Raw genomic sequence first — 21,314 nt, forward strand, 5'->3', positions numbered from 1 at the left:
GTCATCGCCCCTCACTTTGGCGCTGAGCCGTGCTCCCTCAAGGGCTGCAGAAGATAGCGCCAACCTTTCCCTTTCCCTCAAGAACCACTTATCATCATCATCATCATCGCCCCTCACTCCGGCAACCTCTCGTCTCCTGTCCTCGTACTGTGAGCTCTTTCGAACTGTTGGTTTTATGGCGATAGCAATTATATGGACGCTCAAAAGCAGATTTCTGCCGTCGGCGTCGCCGTCGCCGTCGCCGTGAGGTTCCGTATGACGTCAATGGAGATGAAATCGTCGCCGCGCGCCGAACGCTGTATGTGCGAGTGAAAGGGCGCGAGGGACGCGCGCTTTCACGGGAAGTGAACGCACGGCGGAGAACAAACGCACGTTCTGCTCTGTGCTCCCTTAAGGGCTGCAGAAGTAGGCGTCTCTTTTCTCCTCTACAATCACCATATATGTAGAGCAAACCTGCCTTCTTCCGACGCACGAAAGGCCGTGGGGGGTAGGGGGAGGGAAGGGAGGCGACGTTTAGCTGCGGCACCAAGTGCCTATTTATATCAGAGGCTCCGGCAACAGTCACCAACGCCGCACGCATTTTGAGCGAACGCGGGCAAAACGCCGACGGCGTCAACAACAGTTCTGCGTGTTGCCGGTGCTGCTGCATGTCCAAGTTTATACAGCTGATAAAGCTGCTATCATTACTCCGTATAGCTCTCTTAAAATTTGCTATCGCAATTGATGCTTCACCTTTCAGGTGAAACTGCGACAACTTTTTTTGGACTCCCATCAGCCTTAGTTCTTCTAGCACATTATGTTTGTCATGTGATGTGCCGTAACGTTCTGTCCCGGTGTAGTTTGGCTTTTGTTATAAATGTTGTTTGCATTTTGCATCCCGAGTCAGAGTGGCTTTTCCTGCGTCCTTTTTCCTCATCGCGCGGCACGAGAAACAAGTGTGATGAACGTCGGTCGTAATTTTTCTTTACACTCAGATTATCTGTGGCTATATATATATATATATAAACAAATGAATGACAACAAGGGAAATTACTGCTGCTGCGTCGTTCTTTCTCTAAGCACGATTACTGTGCGTGAGCGCTATAGCTAAATTCACTCAATTGTGATGATTACCGACTGTCATATCTGGAAAAGCGATTTTGCAGCATCAGCATGTATGTGATCGGTTGTCACAGTGTCAACGCGTACCAGGGCAGGTAATCTGTAAGAGTCCACCTAGTGGCTATGTCCCTTTCGCCTGCTGCTGAAGTGCTGGTTGGCTGTGGCGACTGGCTCCTGCTGAAGCACACTCCAGCCCAGCCAATCAGAACTTCAACAGCAGACGAAATGAGCATGTCCACTAGGTGGACTCTTACAGAATACCTCCCCAGAACCGGTCAAGCTGCTTCACGGTCTTAACGCGAGCAGTTCAATAATTCTCACATTAGTTTGATTAGTTAATAATTTCATTGTTTAGGGGCTTCGGATCTGAGGCGATGCGCGCGCATCAACGAATAGACACATTTCAACAATCTGCCGTTGCACCTTATCATTGCGTTACTTCAGCGGTGCATACTTGAAGGCGGCCGCGTAGCAAAACTGCGTCAGCAACTTCTCGTGCGCAGTGTGCGCATTCGGCACAGCGCTTTGCTTCCTTGGCAACGGAAAGCATGTGCAATGCATGCTTTTAATGCAAGCAAGCCTCCAATACACATCTTTTTTTCAATATTCCCACCACAGCGCAGCTCAGGCGAGCTGCTGTACCACGGTGCCTTGCACTCACCTAGCAGGGCCTCCCGTTTTGCACTACAATTGCGGCATGGAGGGCTTTGTTGACCGCTGTTTCTGCAGCGCCGCCTGGGCAGCGTCATGCCCATACGCAAAACTTCCGAAATCCACACGGAGCAATTGTTGTGCACATACAATGCTTTCCCACGTGAGCTCTCAGTCTTCGTCACACTACCAGCCTAATTTTTCGCCACACAGCCAACAAAGTGTGTGAGTAATAATTGTCTCGTAGACTGTATTTGATATTTCACTAGGTTTTGTTTTGACTGGACTTCTTCCTTCAAGCTATAGGGCATATCGTATACTCTTTATGTATATTTTTTCACGTGTTTTGCCCGTACAGAAAATATGAAGTTCGTCAAGTGAATTACATTTGCGAATGGAAATGCGCTAGCAACAAGAGTTTTTGCTCTCGCGCTGAAGGTAGGCATAGCCAACGTTGCATTACTTCATGACCCGGTGCTGGTGTTCGCTACAGCGATTAGAGCCGTGAAGGTACCGTCTGAGATCGACCCACAATGCCGAGAATAACTACGGCGAGTGGGCATCATCTGGCCAGCTTCGATTTTACTTTTCAAGTACATATAAACTGCAGAAATGGTTTTATAAAACTAACGCTATTCTTATTTTAATAAAATTCGTTACATTAGAGGAAGAAACTATTTTCAGCAGATGCAGTGCGCAGAATACTTCTTTGTAGAATTTTCGTAAGCTTTCGTGAAATCGAAGCCCGATGTTTACAATGCTGTAACTCCATCCTGAAAGCACATTTGGCTGTTCTGTAAGTTGCGTCTGTTCTAGCGTCTCAAGGCAACAAATGATATGAGTTTACAGCTTATGTGAAATTGATGCACTGTTTATGAGCTTGTAAGAGAAGTCCTACTCAGAAATTAGCGGTACACTTCCGAGTAATGCATAATGTGTCAATTCTGTCCACTCTAGACATAATATTAGGTGCAGTTTACAAGTGAGTGAGTGAAATAACTTTATTGAGGTCCAGAGAAGACGCAGAGGAGACCCCGCGCCACCCGGCTAGTCCCACGTAGGGACCTCCAAGCCGAGTTTTCCGAAATTCTTTTTAAATGCTGAGTTAGAGGGGTAAACATGATAGTACAGTTTCCTAAATTCTTGGCATTGTTGGAGTTTTTTTTTAATAACTGCCCACAGAAACTCAAAGTAGACTTTCTCCGGTTACTACAATTTATCTTCTTAATGTACGAAACCTCACCATAACCAATGCAGTGGTTGCAAAAATAAAAAAGCAACGATTTGACCGTTCTCTTGTACTTGGGGGCTCTGTAGCGAAACCTTCCACTTATGGTCAAATATTCTTAAATGGTATGACGGTGACCGCATACATGGTATGAATTGCCTTAGCACGTATTAGTACTTTCCATAAGAGCGAATCTTCAAGAGTGTGCGATGCTTTCTGGAGCTGTGACTACATCGTCTTTGCTGATGCTTAGCGATTGACTTTCCATGTACAAAAACTGCGCTTAAGCTATGTAATGTTTCTGCATTTTAGGAGTGTAATCAAGCTGAGAGTGATAAACGCATGAGAGTGATAAACGGTCCCTTTTCGTGGTCGAACTGTAGGCATGCAAAAAGCAATTTGATGCAGGACTTGGACTACCTCTCACCGCTCCCACTGTCACTGGACAGCCGAATCACATTTTGATAGCAAAACGGAATTATTACCCTATTAAGAGTCCCCGCCATAACAATGCATTTACGTCGACTGTATGTTGCGTTTAAATACAGAAGAGAATGGAGTAACCGGGAAACATACTAAGGACGGCGCCGCCAGACATGATAACCGTAACTATAACGAGACACAAAAACTAATGTGTGGATGATAAAACAGATGGTCGTGGTACATCTTCCAACTGAGATAAGACAAAGAAGTGGACTAGCACAGGTCATATATTACACACTGTAGCTTGTCGATGGAGTTAAAATAACAGAATTGGGGCCAAGGGAAGTGAACCGCTGTTGGAGGCTGCAGGGGAGTTGGGGGAATACTTGAGAATATGGGAGGAATCTCATCGAATCAGCTGACAAAAGGGAATAACTAGAGACCTAGAGATCGCTGCCAGAGACCTACGTCAGGGAACTGGCAAGTAGGTTCATGGAGACTGTACAGGTGACAGTCTGGTCACAGTGGAAAAAGAAATTGGGAAATGCTTGGTTGGCAGCTGTGGGGTGAGAGATCGTAAGGAGGGTGGCGGGAGCGCTCGGGGGGTATCATCATCAGCCTATATTTATGTCTACTGCAGGATGAAGGCCTCTCCCTGTGATCTCCAATTACCCCTGTATTGCGCTAGCTGATTCCAGCTTGCGCCTGCAAATTTCCCAACTTCATCACCCCACCTAGTTTTCTGCCGTCCTCGACTGCGCTTCCCTTCTCTAGGTATCCATTCTGTAACACTAATGGCCCACCGCTTATCCATCCTACTCATTACGTGGCCGGCCCAGCTCCATTTTTTTCGTTTAATGTCAACTAGAATATCGGTTATCCCCGTTTGTTCTCTGATCCACACTGCTCTATTCCTGTCTCTTAACGTTAGGCCTAACATTTTTCGTTCCATCGCTCTTTCTGCGGTCCTTAACTTGTACTCAAGCTTCTTTGTTAACCTCTGAGTTTCAGCCCCATATGTTAGTACAGGTAGAATGCAATGATTGTACACTTTTTTTGTTGAACGACAGTGGAAGCTGCCAGTCAGGATTTGGCAATGCCTGTGATATGCGCCCCAACCAAATTTTATTTTTCTGTAAATTTCTTTCTCGTGATCATGGTCCCCTGTGAGTAATTGACCTGTATAAACGTACTCCTTTACGGACTGTAGAGGCTGACTTGCAATCCTGAATCTTGTTCTCTTGCCAGGCTATTTAACGTTATCTTTGTCTTCTCCATGTTAATCTTCAACCCCACTCTTACACTTTCTCGGTTAAGGTCCTCAATCATAAGCCGCAATTCGTCCCCTTTGTTGCTGAATAGGACAAAGTCATCTGAAAACCGAAGGCTGTTGAGATATTCGCCATTGATCCTCACTCCTAAGCCTTCCCAGTGTAAGAGCTTGAATACTTCTAAGCATTGGAGAGTGTCTCCTTGCCTGACCCCTTTGTTGATAGGTATCTTTCTACTTTTCTTGAGGAGAACCAAGGTTGATGTGCAATCCTTCTAGATATTTCCTAAGATGTTCACGTATGCCTCCTGTACTCCTTGATTTTGTAGTGCCTCTATGACGGCTGGTATCTCTACTGAGTCAAATGTTTTTTTTTTTTCAAAATCTATGAAAGGGCATATAGAGAGGTTGATTGTACTCTGGAGATTTCTCTATTACCTGATTGGGATGACATGAATATGATCCATCGTAGAATATCCCTTCCTGAAGCCAGCCTGTTCTCTTGGCTGAAGTCAAATGTTGTCCTGAATCTATTCGAAATTACCTTGGTGAATAATTTATACAATACGGAAAGCAAGCTAATTCGTCTATAATTCTTCAATTCTTGAACATCTCCCTTCTTATGGATGACTATACTGTTGGCGTTCTTCCAGCTTTCACGTACACTTGAAGTCGTGAGGCATTGCATATAAAAAACCGCAAGCTTTTCAAGCATATCTCCTCGATATTTAATTAAATCGACTGTAATTCCATCTTCTCCGGCAGCTCATCTATTGGTCATGTCTTGCAAGGCCCTTCTAACTTCATCGCTAGTTATAGAAGGAACCTCTGTATCCTGTTAATCTCTACTTCGAATGAAAGTAGCTTGGCTGCTCTGGGCACTGTACAGGTAAGTATAGAATTCTTCCGCTGCTTTTACTATGTCATCGAAATTGCTGATGATATTACCCTGCTTATCCTTCAGCGCATACATTTTGCCTTGTCCTATGCCAAGTTTACTTCTCACTGATTTCATGCTGCGTCCGTATTTTACTGCCTTCTTAATCTTTGCCACGTTATAATTTTGAATATGCCTTAATTTCTTGTTGATCAGTTTCGACAGTTCTGCGAATTGTATCTGATCTCTTGAGTTTGACACTTTCATGTTTTACCGTTTCTTTAATAGGTGCTTTGTTACTTGGGAGAGCTTACCTACTGGTTGCCTTGGTGCCTTACCTCCCACTTCAATTGCTGTTTCTGAGAACAGCCTAGTTATGGTTTCATTCATTAACTCTATGTTGTCTTCATCTTCATGTTCTAAAGCTGCATATTTGTTTGCATGCACCAGCCTGAATTGGTCTGTTTTCCCCTTACTGCGTCTAGGTTGGCCTGTTGCTTCCTGACTAATTTTATTCTTTCTCTCTTTAAATTAAGAGAAATCCTACACCTCACTAATATATGGTCACTGCACTTTATCCTACCTACGACTTCTACATCCCGCACTATGCTGGGATCGGCAGAGAGGATGAAATCTATTTCATTCCTATTCTCTCTATTAGGGCTTTTCCAGGTCCACTTCGTGTTGCTGCGCTTCCTGAAGAATCTATTCATTATTCGGAGCCTATTCCCTTCCGCGAATTCTACCAACGTCTCTCCTTTTGCATTCCTAGAATCGATGCCGTAGTTGCCAATTGCTTGCTCACCAGCCTGCTTTTTCCCCACGTTTGCATTGAAGTCACCTATTACTACAGTACACTGAGTTTGTACGTTCCTCATTGCTAATTCAACATCTTCATAAAACGGTTGTATTTCTTCATTCTCGTGACTGTGTGTTGGGGCGTAGGCTTGTACTACCTTCATTCTATACCTCCTATTAAGTTTTATTACCCTCTCATTATTGCTGTAGAATTTATCATGTCCGCTATGTCCTTATGGAGTAGAAATCCTACCCCGAATTCTCTCTTACCTGGCTGACCTCCGTAGCAGAGGACGCAGCCGTTAGTCAGTACAGTATAAGCCTCGTTCGTCTAACCTCACTAAGGCCAATAATATCCCATGCAATACCTGATAATTCTAGCGTCACTCGATAGGGTGCGAGTGTTGAACGTTGCCAGGTTCAGTTTCCAGTGGCGGCCTGTCCGTACCCAGAGATTCTTAGCACTCTCTGCCGCGTCGCAGGTCTGACCGCCGCTTTGGTCAGGTGCTCCGCAGCCGCTGGGAACTGAGGGCCATGGGTAAATTGTAGGAGTCATGAGGGAGGTAGTAGCCGAATACTGCACCAGGGAGGCCAATTCCTGTTCTGGTGAGGAAGTGACTTTTTTGAAGCTTAGTGGGTCTTCCTAATTTGGTTGCACCTTGACTAGTATTGCCCCACTAGCTCTCTGCAATATTTTGTTTTTGCCGGTTCAGGCGCCACTCCATGCCTGAAAAAAAAAAACGAGCAGCACATTACACGTCTCTGCATACAACACCAAAGTCCTCCAACGTAACTGCAAAATGATCCTAAAGTATTGGGAATTGAAATGTCACATGTTCGTACTCTACATCCGTTATTAACACAAGTATTAGTGCCCCTGAGAGCCTCGTTGACTTCACAGATGTACTATCTGACTTGCTTTCATTTTGCAGTCAAATTCTTGCGTGCGACCAACGCTATAATGAAACAAAAAAAACAAGAAGCTTCCGCAAATTACGCGTTCAAGACTGCAAGAAGATTCGCGCGTATTTACAAGCACTTCCACGCACTAAATGAAACTCAAATGCTGCCGTCGTCTAAATACACGTGCGAGACACGCACAGCCGTAGACATACCCTTGCATAATACGTCGAAGAGAAAAGAAATCTGTAGAGTATACCATTACTAAAAGCGATCCGCGCAGCCTGTTTCTATGGCGCGGTGCTCTCTACGTGCGTGCGGGAACAACCATCGGGAGATTTCTAAAATCAGCTGAAGTAGTCTGCAGAATAACCAGTATCTACCCTGATGCAGCGTTATTTTCAGAACTCGCGAAATCTGAAAAGAAAGTACTAGTTTATTGGAAGCTCACGGGTACTATCTACATATCGCTGCGAAAAAACCACTGACGCTATCCTTTCTCGAGCGTTCAGCTGTCACGTTTTCCGGAAAGCGAACGTCAAATTAACTCGAAAACTTATCTGTCTTTACCACGATCAGAAAAGACCAACACTGCCCTCTGCCTAACAGAACGTTCCTAAGAACGTTCAGCCATGTCGAAGTAGACGTAAAGCTAGAAATTCACTTTACGAATATCCAATGATTCCAGAGTACCGGGAGTAATATATTACCGCATAGTAGAACGAAACTGCGCCTAATATCCTGAGCAAGACAGTGAAAAGTACTCTACGAAATCTTCTAAGTAAGACAGGTTTATTCAGGTCTTGATACCGGGCGTTAATAATGAAGTGCTTCGAGAATATTCCTACTCAACGCGTTCAATGAATAGCGTCAGAATGATGTGCTAAGTAATGTTAATTAGCTAAACGACAGGAGGCAACGCTTCCTGGCATCAGAAACATCGTTCGATAGAAGCGCCTGGAAGATCCAGCGTAGGTTCTTTGGTAATTCGCGAAACGCAGGTTTCACCGGCTCTCGCATCTGCAGTACAGAAAAACAGTCGATGGGCTTGTTGTTTGAGTTTTAAAGTTAACGAACCCGGAACTTCTAGATCTAAAGGATCGGTGATAAATCTACACTGTAAACAGGTTATAAGGGCCCCCACTGTTTAGGTTTTATCGGTTTCTAACCGAATTTTCTTGACCAATATATGATTGCGTCTTTCTGTTGGAAAATTTATGAGCCGAGCTCCTTAGTGTGTAGAGTAAGGGCAAACATCGTAGTAATTCGATTGTGCGCATTGGTTTTTAGGCCTTCCGAGTTCGAAGCACGGCATCGATGTGAACATGATTAGTACGCCCCAGCAGAATATATACATGCGCTGTCCGCTGAAGACTCAGTCAGCGTTCAATTAAATAGACTGCCTCTATGTTTGCTTGTTTTTACATAGGGTTCGTGCGCGTTTCTTTACACACGTAGCGCTAAGAATCATAACAACCTCTACCTCTTTAATAGCGCAGCTATGGTGAAGAGAGGTGAAATGGCGTGAAGCTTCATTTACATCATTCGCATTTTGGGGCCGTAGACTAAGAGCCTTTCTTGTTTTGTTTGTTTGACGAAGGGTCTACACTAAATAAAAAAACACTTGCCACTGTGCAGGCAGGTTGGAGGACTATAGATGAAAGTAGGTTGAAAAGAGCGATGAAACTGCCTGATCTTTTTCTATTGAACAATTAAAGGTTATATTAGATCACTCCTTAAGTTGTGCACTCCACAAGAATTCAGAATTTCTTCTACCACAAAAATTACGGTCTTGAACACCAGCCCTCTCTTTGTGGAGTGCATCAGTACACTTTCTTAGCCTTGTCTGAATATATTGGTGTTCATTGCAGTTCTTGTTTGTCGTGAGATATTCACTTAAACGCTATCTACAATTAGGTTTATTTTACCGTTTCTTGTGTTTGCCTAATGTTTACACAAAACTAGTCGCTTACAAAAGTTCAGTTATGTCCAAGCTCGAGTACACACTCTTATAATAGAATACTCGTTCGAAGACCTTGAGAAAGTGTGTGGAGCCGCTGCAGAACAAAGCAGTTTGTTTGATTCAATCCTTAAACAGCGGACAAGCCAGCATGTGTGCCGGGAAAGTTGCTCACTCTGTTCAATGTTTGGCTTATAGTCGTTTTCTTCATGGTGTGGTATTGTTTCAAATATAGTTTTACGCAATCCCGTCTCATAAACTTTTACATATTTTGCAGCTCTTGCAAACACTTCGAAAATTTTCCTTCTTCTTCACTCATGTACGCAAATTGGCCCGTTTCACGTTTATAGGGATGTCTACCCGCCGTGGTGGCGCAGTGGCGATGGCGTTGCGCTGAGTCCGAAGGCGCGGGATCGAATCCCGGCCGCGGCGGCCGCATTTCGATGGTGGCGAAATGCAAAGAAAAAAAAAAAACGCCCGTGTACCTTGCATTGCGTGCACGTTATAGAGCCCCAGGTGGCCTAAGTTATTCCGTATTCCCCCACTACGGTATGCCTAATAATCATATCGTGGTTTTGACACGTAAAACCTCAGAATTTATATCGCTGTGGAGCCAGCTACTTTATTATAATTGTTACTACCTTTGATCATGCTGCTTTTTTAGTGCCGTGGGGCAATATATTTTGGCGCATATAAAGTTATTAGTTCGTAAGTAGTAAGTGCACAGTGCTTGCTTTACAATTTTTGTTCTTCCTTGTCGGTTGACGTTTGTGTTACTTGTTTGTAAAATGTTGCTAGGGAGCCTACATGCAAGCGCTGTGTTTGCATGTAGGCTCCCTAAATGTTGCATACTCGTCCCACCACCAATGTAATTCAGTTTCGACGTTTGAGAGCTTGAGAAATGAGAATGATGATGATTCACAAGTTTTTTGCAAAATATTTGGAAAGGCGGGGACCACTTCTAGAACGAATTCAAGGTAACGTTCCGGCAAAGCAATACATAAGGCTCACCTGAATCTTTCGTTACTCTTCATCTCGTTTCACATAAGTTCTACGATGTAAGTGGAACAATTTTCTAATATTTTCCACGTAGTTCGTTGAAACCTAGTTTCAACAAGATTAAGCTGTCCCACTAAGTGAAATTTATGTACACCAAGATTAAAAGTGATGTACACTTCACATTGGGAAGAAGCTCGACAAAGCAAAAGAACATTTGTTTCACATAGCATGAAGTTAATGGAACACTAAACAAACATGTTTCGCTTACTTAGTGGAACCTTAGTGAAACCAGTTTATAAGTGTATGGTCGCGCTTCGAATTTACGCTCCTGTTCCAGTAAAAACGAGAAGACATGAATATATTCTATTTTCAAACTCATCTCAGCCTGAGTCGCTGCTGTCCAAATCGTATTACATCCCCACCTATGGGGCTAAATTCCGTTGGCTAAACGTGTAAGCGTAATCATCTTTACAAATCTCTTCTTTAGATTCCAGTCTTGCTTTCTTTATGTGTATGGTTCGCTTAGTTTATCAGTCTTTATTGGCCAGTGCTGTCCTGATTTAGAAAGTTAATCCGGTATTGCTGTGTCATTTGGTTGTACTTTTCTGAAAAGCAGAAAAAAACGAAACATACTTAATTAAGTTCCATTAGATAAATTGATAAGAAAGCTCTCATGGCGCTTTAAAAAATTTTCAAGATGAATATGTTCCCTACAGCTCTTTGATGGAACTGTTCTTTGCAAAATCCGGCTATATTTACTCTCTACTTCCATTCTCGGCGCCCACTAACCAATTTCTTCATTCCACGCTGCCACTGCTGAAACACCTACGCTCTTTGATCCACAAGGCCCTCAACAAAATAGAACCGCTAGAGCTTTCTAGCAATTTAGCAATCACTGAAGCGGCCCTTCACATTGAAGATATGAGCTATCTAAAGGCAGCCACGGCACACCATTTGGCGATGTATCCTTTTTTTATGCAGAGGGTACAACATGTGCGCCTTATGGCAGCCCAAAGTCCTCCAACTTTAGCCTGAGGGAAGCACGCGTAACAAAACGCCGCTTCAATGGGAATACATAAAGTCGAGGCTCGTGTTACACACTCCTTACATCTTCGGCAAGAGGAGGCCTTCACAAGGACCAAATCAGAAAGGTAGCTACATTCGTCTATACGTGCTCACGCGCTCACGAAGCAATCCTAAAAGTCCTTTAACCCATGCGAAAGAAAAAAGCGAAGCCGACCGGTGCTCCAACTGATCCTCAAAGGCACGTAGACCCTTGTGAATACGATAAGAAACTCCTCTTTCGAATATCACGCGATAATTTGATATATTACGCTTCTCTTCTCACTTTTTTTTTTTGGTTTTGCTTATGCGGTGATGAATAGAAGAGTAAAGGTAACCTAGTCTCGTACAAATCAGAAACGCTTTTTGATTCACTTTTTCCATTGAAACGTGGCCGCAGGCACTAGTCTTTCCCGACCAATTAGAGCTTCTTAGCAATACTCTACAAGCTCGAGACATTGAGAGGCTGAGGAAACGTGCACTACTCAGGAATTCCACCGGCGGAAAATCAATGAGCGCTGCTTCGAACAGGCGCTTCCGAACAACTAGAAAATGCTTGCGGGAACAAAGTGCGGAAGAGCGAGCTGACGCATGACGACTAAAAAAATAGATAAGCCCTCCAAGAGTTTAACCTGCCTAAACAAAATACAATTTGACACTTAATTTATCATTCGTGTATACCTAGTCTTAGCGCTTGTTTCGGTTCAACAAATGTGTGGTTGGCATTGCCTTTGTCAATAATGATCCAATATCTGCTGACGTAAGCCGCACTTCCTTTTCGTTACTTCCTACCTGACATTTCCGCCAACGGATGCCACACGCCATAAAACACGTGGAAAGCCCTGCACTTTTAAGTGCCAGCCTCCGAGTAAGCAAGAACAACAAACCGAAATATGGTAGTACGGTTCATGTTTGTTTGTATCTGGTGCATATGTTTCCCATTGATGTCTAGAAAGGGAGTATATTGGGGAACTTGCTTTCTCAGAGCACTATAATGCAATGGAACTTCCATTCATGAAACAGAAGCACAGGGTACTACACCTGTCTCAGCGACATTAGATACCTCATAAATAGGTAATGAGGCGCCAACCACGTGAATGTCCTACTTGTTGATGTGTCCTACTTCTTCTCTTGGTACCTTTCGGAATCTTGAGCAGCCCGGTCGTCATCTTTGTCGGTGCCAGGTTGCACTTGTGCACGAATAGCGACGCGGCAATATAATCCCCATTGAAGAGCAACCATACTTTGCGTATAAATGCTCAGTACCGGATTCATTTATTGTTGGATCTTGCATATGGCGGTATGCGCAAATCAAAATGTGTCTCAAGGAAATGCAACCTACTTGAATAGCAAGTATGTTGTTACCAGTATGCAATCATCAATATTATAAGCAAAGTTTCCAAAATTACGTACGCCTGCTACGCGAACGGATAAGGGACTGATTACGATTACCCTTGTGAGCATGATGAGCAGATGAAGCTGATATGGCAGACCACCGCATCGAAGTCGCCGAAACAAGGCGGACACAAAAAATGACAGGCGTCGCGCGTCGCACTTGCTGGCGAGCATTTCGCTTTTCATCCCATACAAACTATTTCTTACCAGAAAGTTGGCGCTTGAACAATGTCGGCTTAACGCACTTTTCTTCCCGCAAATTATATTCCCCCCCCCCCCCCCCCCCCCCCCCCCGCATCGTATAACTTGGTTATCATCTCCAGTCTGGAAACAATCTCCATGCTTAAACCTCCTAGGTTAACGTTTTTTTCTTTTTTTCGGTTGTCTGGCGTACCTATATAACGAATCTCGTTAGCTGCGGGAATTGAACGAATGTTTTATTTTTCTGTTTTTGTTCTTTCTTGGCCGTTTTAAGGGGCAGTGGTGCTCGCTGCCTTTGCGTAGCTTGACATTGTCTCCCGCTTCCTTTCTCTCGCTTTAGACAATCTCCTCTGTTGGACTCCAAGCTCTTGAAGCGAATTCGTCTCATGGAGTTCCGTTGAGAGCTATTGTGTTTCTGCTGCTTCGTCGAATATTCGTGCACAATCCTCTGCAGCAGACGCAAGCAGCTCACAAAAACAGCAGTACAAAGATGATTTTAAAGCGGTTTAGTGAAAATAAATTAAAGATCGCAACTTGCTTTGACGTACGACTCAATGAGCGATTAATGGTCACTTTGATATGATTACAGAAGAAAACTTGAAAAAAGCGTTTAAAATGAGCGAGGAACCCGAAATTAATCTTTTGACATCTAGAAAGTAAAAAAGGCCATTTTGTTGGGCATTTAGAGTCTGAATGACCAGTAGAATAGGCCAGGATATTCATTTTATTTAGGAAAAGAGCATAAACACATCATTATATTTTATGCAGGCCGTTATAAAGAAGCATGCCACTTCTCACAAGGAGCTATAGCAGCTGGTGTGGGGAAAAAATGTGGTTGATCAAAAGGGGATTTAGGCAACAGTAATGCATTACCATAAGTTTTTCCTCGTAGAAGGCGCGTCGTGCACCTTTACTTCTATCTATACGCAGAAATAACTCAAACACAGCCAATAACGCTTCAAAATGCTCATTTATGTAGTGTTTTCCGTCAAGTTCCTCCTAAGCCTAATGAACGACTCGTTCGTGTGAATAGAGATTTCGGTCTGTCCTGTATCATTGCAAGGAATGTCGATGCACGGCAGAGGGAACTGTGGGATTCTGTGCCACTTCTCCCCAAATGTACTACATGCTTTTGTCGTTATTTACCCGCCATGGTGGCTTATTGGCTATATCCTTTGGGCTTCTAAGCATAAGGTCGCGGGTTATAATCCCGGCCATAGCGGCTGCATTTTGTTTGGCGAAATTCGATATCGCTCGTTTACTATGCATTGAGGTCGCATGAAATAACCTCAGGTTGACAATGTTTAATAAATCCCCTCAACTTCGTCGTGCCACATACGTAGACCATATTTCTGGTGCGTAAAACCCCCGAATGTATCTTATTTTAGTCACAACTTTAATAACATACATACATTTCATAATTAGCGATTTCTTCTTGCATATTTATAACTTTCTCCTTAATCCTTTCTATAGCTTAATTACGACATGTAAGCACACATACTGAACAATAAAGGGACTGCTCAGTATTCATGGCAATGAAAGGCGTGTCAAACAAACGTAGACGTTAAAACGAAAGCTAGCGCATCGAGTAACTAGTCTATTTTTGTGGACATTAGGAGAAACCGAGCTGGAGAGGGACCTAACGCTTCCTCACAATGGTCTATCCGCAGATTTTATGAGCAATTTACTTTCAATGATCCCATAGGAAAGTTTAAAGAGACGTTTCTTTCTGTGCGATTGGACTTGTACATATTGAACCGGAAATAATCACTTTCGTTGAAGGAAATGACAAGGGCACCAGTTAGTCATTGCATAGATACAGGATTGATGGATATGGGATGGATAAATAATTCCACGCGTTAGTAACGCTAGAGAACGAGGACGAAGAAGTGTTGTTGGCTGCTGCGGCCAAAACAGTAAACAGCCGTTCGCTCGGAACTGACTGCCTGCCTTTTCCTCTCGCGACAAACTGGTGGAGGTGCTGGGTACACATACGCCCTATGCCTGCTGGTCCTGAACCAGAAGCTACCAACGCCAGTACCTCAGAGACTGCAGAAATCCATCGAAGCAGCCGTCGCCTCCAAGGTCTTCCACCGAGTACAGTCCCCTGGCAAACTCTGCGAGGAAGATGGCAACAACAACCGCAAGCCAAACCGAGGAGATCCCAAATGCTGCTGTACCTTGCATTGTCAACGCGCCTCGCACGCCTAACCCGTTCCACGGCGACGCCTTTGAGGACGTAGAAGACTGGTTAGACCATTTCGACCGGGTCGCCATGACTGGGATGACTGGGATGATCACCGTAAGTTGAAGAACATCTACTTTTCCCTTTTAGACGCGGCAAGGGTATGGTACGAGAACCACGAAGCTTCGTTTACCAGCTGGCAGGAGTTTTACCGCCTGCTTCGTGACGCCTTCAGTACCCCCGAAAGGAAAGAAAGAGCCGAACAGGCACTATCTTCCAGGTTCCAAATGCCGAACGAAACCGTCGCCATGTTCGTAGAAGACATGACACGATTGTTCCGTCGGGCCGACCCACTAATGCCAGAAGACAAGAAGGTGCGCATGTTAATGCGAGGCGTAAAAGAACAGCTTTTCGCGGGCCTCGTGCGCAATCCTCCTACAACTGTGTCTCAGTTCGTCCGTGAGGCAACAGTCATGGAGCGCATGCTTCGGCAGCGGCTATCGCAGTATGAACGCCAGACCACCATGACTGCGGCATGCTCGCTTGTATCTGCAAGGGATGACAGGGAGTCACTTACCGAACTAATACGGCAGGTTGTTCGAGAAGAACTCCAGAGGCATTATGGATCGGCACCTCCGAGTGCCGCGGCTCTTACGGACGTCATTCGGGAGGAAATCAGGCAGGTGGTTCATCCCTCTCCACCAACGCGAACCGAACCTCCCACGCTCTCGTACGCCGATGCTCTTCGGGTTTCTACGCCGTCGACGGCCCGTTTCCCGCATCCACCTACAGGGCCTCCTCGACGCGTCCCAAGCCCAAGCCACCGCACGACTCTCCAATCAGACTTTCGTCCTGGTCCGCGGAAGTCAACGGTATGGCACGCTCCCGACAACAGTCCGTTGTGTTATCACTGTGGGGAGGCTGGACACTTCTATCGCGACTGCCATTACCGATGGTTGGTTTGCGGGGATACCATTGGGACGCCCGTTGCCCGCGCTATGGCGAACGCCCACAGGAAATCGAGGAGTACTTGGAAAGCAACCGTTTTCCTCCTGTGCCTCAGCGAAGAGAGTCGCGGTCGCCGTCACCTCGTCGGCACACATAACCAAACCGCGCTCGACCCGCCTTTGATTCCACTGGAGTCACCGGCGGAAGCCCGCGCCGGGGAAACTGAAAACGGCGACCTCCGGGGGTGAAGCCGCTGTCATGCGAACCGTGAAATATCCTCCGCCGACGCCACCCCCTCGCGACGTACCGCTGACGCCTTCCTTCGAAACCGCCAAAAGAGCTTCTGCTGTTATTACTGTTTCCGTCGACTGTTATCAGGTGACTGCACTTGTCGATACGGGAGCTGATTACTCGGTTATGTGTGCCTCGCTGGCCAATCGGTTACGCAAAGTGCTGACAGCGTGGGACGGCCCACATCTGGTCACGGCTGGAGGACACCTCGTGTCACCCATTGGACGATGCACCGCCAGACTTACAATTTATACTTCGACCTTCGTAGCGTCTTTCCTTGTGCTGCCCAAGTGTTCTCGACTGGTTATATTGGGCATGGATTTTCTTCAGGAATATGGGGCGATCATTAATCTGCGTGACTTGTTCGTGACTTTTTCGAAGAATGTTTCTTCGGATTCTTATGTTAAGGATGAACATCATCGCGCGGCTTTACGCGTGGTCGATGACTGCGTAACGTTACCGCCTCGAAGTAGCATCTTCGTCCTTGTTGAGTGCCCTCAAGACCACCTAGATATGGGCATCGCCGAAGGTAACCTCACCATTTTGCTGGATCGAGAAGTCGGCGTCGCACGAGGTCTCGTAGAGCTCCAAAATAGGCAAACCACGATCCTAGTTACTAACTTCAGCGGTGAATACAAGCACTTTTCGAAGCATACCACCATTGCCTACTTTGAAACAGTGGACGAGTCCAACGCATGTGCTTCGGTAACGACAATCTCGATGCAGGAAAACAGCGATGTGGACTTGACCAGTCACATCAACGTCAATCCACAGCTGAAACAACCCTAACAGGAGAGGCTCCTCAGCCTACTATCATCATTTAACGACTGTTTTGCCACCACCTCGAAGGTCAAGCAGACTCCTCTAACCAAGCACAGAATCATCACTGAACCGACCGTCCAACCTGTTCGCCAACACGCTTACCGCGTGTCACAGAGAGAACAGGATGCTATTCGTCATCAAGTTAAGCAAATTCTGGATGACGATGTCATTCAACCATCGACAAGTCCTTGGGCATCACCTGTTGTACTAGTTAAGAAGAAAGACGGTTCACTACGATTCTGTGTAGATTATCGCAAACTGAACAAGATCACGAAAAAGGACGTTTATCCACTTCCTCGGATTGAAGACTCCTTGGATCGTCTGCGACATGCCCGTTACTTTTCTTCAATGGATCTACGTAGCGGGTACTGGCAGATTGAAGTTGACGAACGGGACCGGGAAAAAACGGCGTTTATAACACCGGACGGCCTCTATGAAATTAAGGTCCTCCCTTTTGGACTGTGTTCCGCTCCGGCCACATTTCAACGTATGATGGACACAGTTTTATCTGACCTCAAGTGGCACTCGTCTTTAGTCTACTTAGACGATGTAGTTGTTTTTTCAACCACGTTTGAGCAGCACATCGAGAGGCTTGAGGCTGTTCTTCAGGCCATCCACACCGCCGGCCTGTCTCTGAAGCCTGAAAAATGTCACTTCGGATACGAGGAGCTTAAATTTCTGGGTCATATTGTCAGCAACACCGGTATTCGCCCTGACCCTGACAAAGCCACGGCAGTTCGTTTGTTCCCGATACCGAAGACAAAGCACGATGTACGCCGATTTCTAGGGCTTTGTGCTTATTAACCGCCGTTTGTGCCAAATTTTTCTGAGATTGCCGAACCTTTGCAACGACTCATCAAGAACGACGTGACATTTATTTGGGGCCCGGCTCAATCCGACGCTTTCCACGACCTTCAACGACGTCTACGACACCACCGATCCTTGGTCATTTTGACACAGAGGCCGACACAGAAGTGCATACTGATGCTAGAAACGTTGGTCTCGGAGCCACACTCGTACAATTTCAAGCTGGTGTTGAGCGCGTTATTGCCTATGCCAGCCGCACGTTGTTGCTGCTGAAAAAAAACTACTCAGCAACTGAAAAAGAATGTCTGGCGGTCGTGTGGGCTATCCAGAAGTTCCGGCCATACTTGTACGGATGCGCCTTTCGAGGCGCAATCCGGACACTCTCACAGAGAGAGTATCACTCTCAACAGAGAGTAATCACCACTCTCTCCTGTTGGCTGGCGAATCTCAAGGATCCTTCGGGACGTCTCGCAAGATGGAGCCTTCGGCTACAGGAATTTGACATGACAATTGTCTATAAGTCTGGTCAGAAACACACCGACCGCCGATTGTCTCTCCCGCGCCCCGTCGAACCGTCCGTTGTCTTTTCATTTCTTTTATTTTCTCCCTGTGGTATTTAACCGTCACCCACTTTCGTGGCTTAACTTTCACTGTTCTTTTGTGCAAGCGACATCGAGACGATGCCTCTTTTTTTTTGGAGGGAGGGGTAATGCCACGCGTTAGTAACGCTAGAGAACGAGGACGAAGAAGTGTTTGTTGGCTGCTGCGGCCAAAACAGTAAACAGCCGTTCGCTCGGAACTGACTGCCTGCCTTTTCCTCTCGCGGACAATATGTAAGGAAGATTAGGAACCGTCAACATTCCGCTTTCCGTGCTTGCCCTGACGTATGTCGAGCAAGGACATCGTATCATGGCTGCCCGGGGAGAGAGAAGCTGTAGGTGATCCAAAAGACTGAGATTCTTGTTGTGGTAATTGTCCACCTCTCCCTGTGTATTGTCGAGTAGGAAAATTTGTAGTCCACATGCAATGCGTGCCATTCCTGCAACGTGATGTCCCACTCTTCCCAATAGAAAGGTTGAGGCGGGACCAATTTCTTGTTTGCAAATATTTTTGTAGCGAGAGCTACAGTGGCTGCATTCTCGCCGTTTCGCTGTGGCCGGTGGCCGCCCCGCGAGCTGAGCCGTTGCCTAGCAACCGCCGCAGCTGGCAGCGCCGCTCGCCGCGCCACCTGGTGTCATCTGCTCAAGTTAACACGGCGCGGCGACAAGCCGCCGCTGCCGCAGTTGTGTTGCAAGCGTTAGCCGCTTGCATCTGGCATGACGGCAGAGGAGGAGCCGGTGCAACCGCGTTGCAACAGAGGAGGAGCCGGCGTTGCACCATATGTATAGAAGGGCGGCTCGGTGGGATTCATCGATAGATATGGAATGTGAGTCCGAGAGACTGAAAGAAGCCAGGCTTCGTCATCGGAACGAAACCAAGAGGAGGCAGCGAACCGAGGAGACGGAGGAAGAACGAGCCGCCCGCCTCGAGAAGCGTAGTAAGCACGAAACAGCCAGGCGAGTGGATTCAGATGAGGATAGCACTCTAAACGTGTTCAAGTCACTGGACGACAACTCCTTATCCTCCCGCCTCACCGATCGTTGGGCCGTCTTTGTGGCAATTGAGAAAGAACAAAATGAAGACTTTCAAAATAAATGCGTCACACTTTAAAAATGTCTAGTGTTTAATGTAACCATAACTTAACGAGAGGTAGCAACCAAACCTAAACATTCAGACGTACGAAGCTAAACAATAAAGATGTAACCGTAGATAGAACCAAGCTAAACCATAAGATTAACCGTACCTCTCGCTACGCACACCCAGGCATAAGTGAGTTAAGCCACAACCATTCTTTTCTTCAAAACATCCCTAATGGTCTTGAAGCAAGAGCACCCATGTTAATGTCGGTGAACGTATAGTGAACATTTAGAGCAGTTCATCTTGTACAATCGGGAACATTTAAACTAAGCAATATATTCAAACGTGGAAACGGGCCCTTTTCCTGCTCTCCCGTAATCTCTAATCCACAGTTCCGTACTTCTGACTAATAATAATATAGCTCCTATGATAATTCCCTTCCATTCCTCGCAGCTTGGCCGTACCTTATCCTAATGTTCATTTATCACCCTCAACACGTCACTTCAAAAACTAAATAAGCGCATGTGTTCACTAAAAACAATTTTGTAGGCCGCACACAATATTTACCCACACAATTTGTAAAATAAGGAGTCAACAAGGATCACTGATTCTTCTGCAACGCCGAATTGGTCCATCTGTTCAAATCAGCATGCCGTAAGCAATTTATTGTTGCAGTTGGCTCAACGAAGCGCTTGTCATGTACAAAGACTTATGTGCGCGTGTGTAGGGTGCGCCGGACGGCCAGTGACTATAAAGAAGAAAAATAATGGCGGGATTCAGCACGAGCTTGCCAACGCGGCACCTCGGCCAACAGCCAATCACGAACACACATCGGTGCTGAAAGAGGGAGAAAAAGAAGAGAAGGAAGGTCGTGATTCTTGGCCTATCCTCCTTAGTGGGTGCAAGCCATGATAAATCATCATCATCATCATCAGAAGGAAGGCCGGTGTGCGGAGTGTACAAGCGAGGTTGTCGGGCTGCGGGTCGGAACCTCAAGACTTCAAGAGCACTGGGCGGAGAAGCGAGGCTGTCAGACTGTGGGTTCGAGTCTCAAGACTTTGGGAGTGCCGGGCGGAGAAGCGAAGCTGTCGGGCGGAGAAGCGAAGCTGTCGGGCTGCGGGCCCGAGTTTCCTGACTTCAGCGAGGATCCGGCCTCTGTCCTACCTCCAGCCTTTGGTGTTCGTGGGTCCTGGTGACCTGGTGCTGAAGGCAAGCCCTTCCTACTCCTCTCCTGCGACTCCTTGGCCGCGCTGCTGACGATCCTCAAGAAGCAAGTAGCGTCTTATCCTCACGCGACTGACGCCCTGTAGCTGACTGGCCGTTGCAACGCCGCGCCCTACAACAGCCGCGCCGACGCATGCCAAGTAATTGTGACCGGTCATGAACTTTACTATTATGTATAATTCGTTATTGTGTTAGAACATTTAGAAGTTCATGAACGTTTCTATTAGTCTTAGTATCTTGGTTAGCTGGCTTGTGTGTGTTTGTGTTAATTATGTGTTCATGTCTTGCTAACAATCGGCTTCGTTGTTTCCTTTCCCCACTGCGAATTAGTCTCAGTGTGGCCACATAATTCGAACCATGGAAGTGTAAATACACTCCCGCGTGAACAACCCCTCGTTGACTTAGGAAAACGAAATCACCACTACGCTAAACCGCTTCAATGCGCTGATGCATTATCTAATGGCACAGGGCAGTGTGTTAGAATTTGGAACTTTT

General features: G+C 45.9%; 1 protein-coding gene and 1 long non-coding RNA gene across 7 annotated transcripts in view; one reads left to right on the top strand and one right to left on the bottom strand.

The window, feature by feature from the left end:
• LOC119448018 (fat-like cadherin-related tumor suppressor homolog) overlaps positions 1-21,314 on the top strand; it is a 653,800-nt gene that overhangs the window by 184,566 nt on the left and 447,920 nt on the right. The gene's annotated exons all lie outside the window — the stretch shown is intronic.
• LOC125945151 (uncharacterized) overlaps positions 1-21,314 on the bottom strand; it is a 39,670-nt gene that overhangs the window by 2,232 nt on the left and 16,124 nt on the right. The window lies entirely within an intron of this gene.

The sequence above is a fragment of the Dermacentor silvarum genome, chromosome 4 (assembly GCF_013339745.2).
Source record: "Dermacentor silvarum isolate Dsil-2018 chromosome 4, BIME_Dsil_1.4, whole genome shotgun sequence".
Taxonomy (NCBI): Eukaryota; Metazoa; Arthropoda; class Arachnida; order Ixodida; family Ixodidae; genus Dermacentor; species Dermacentor silvarum.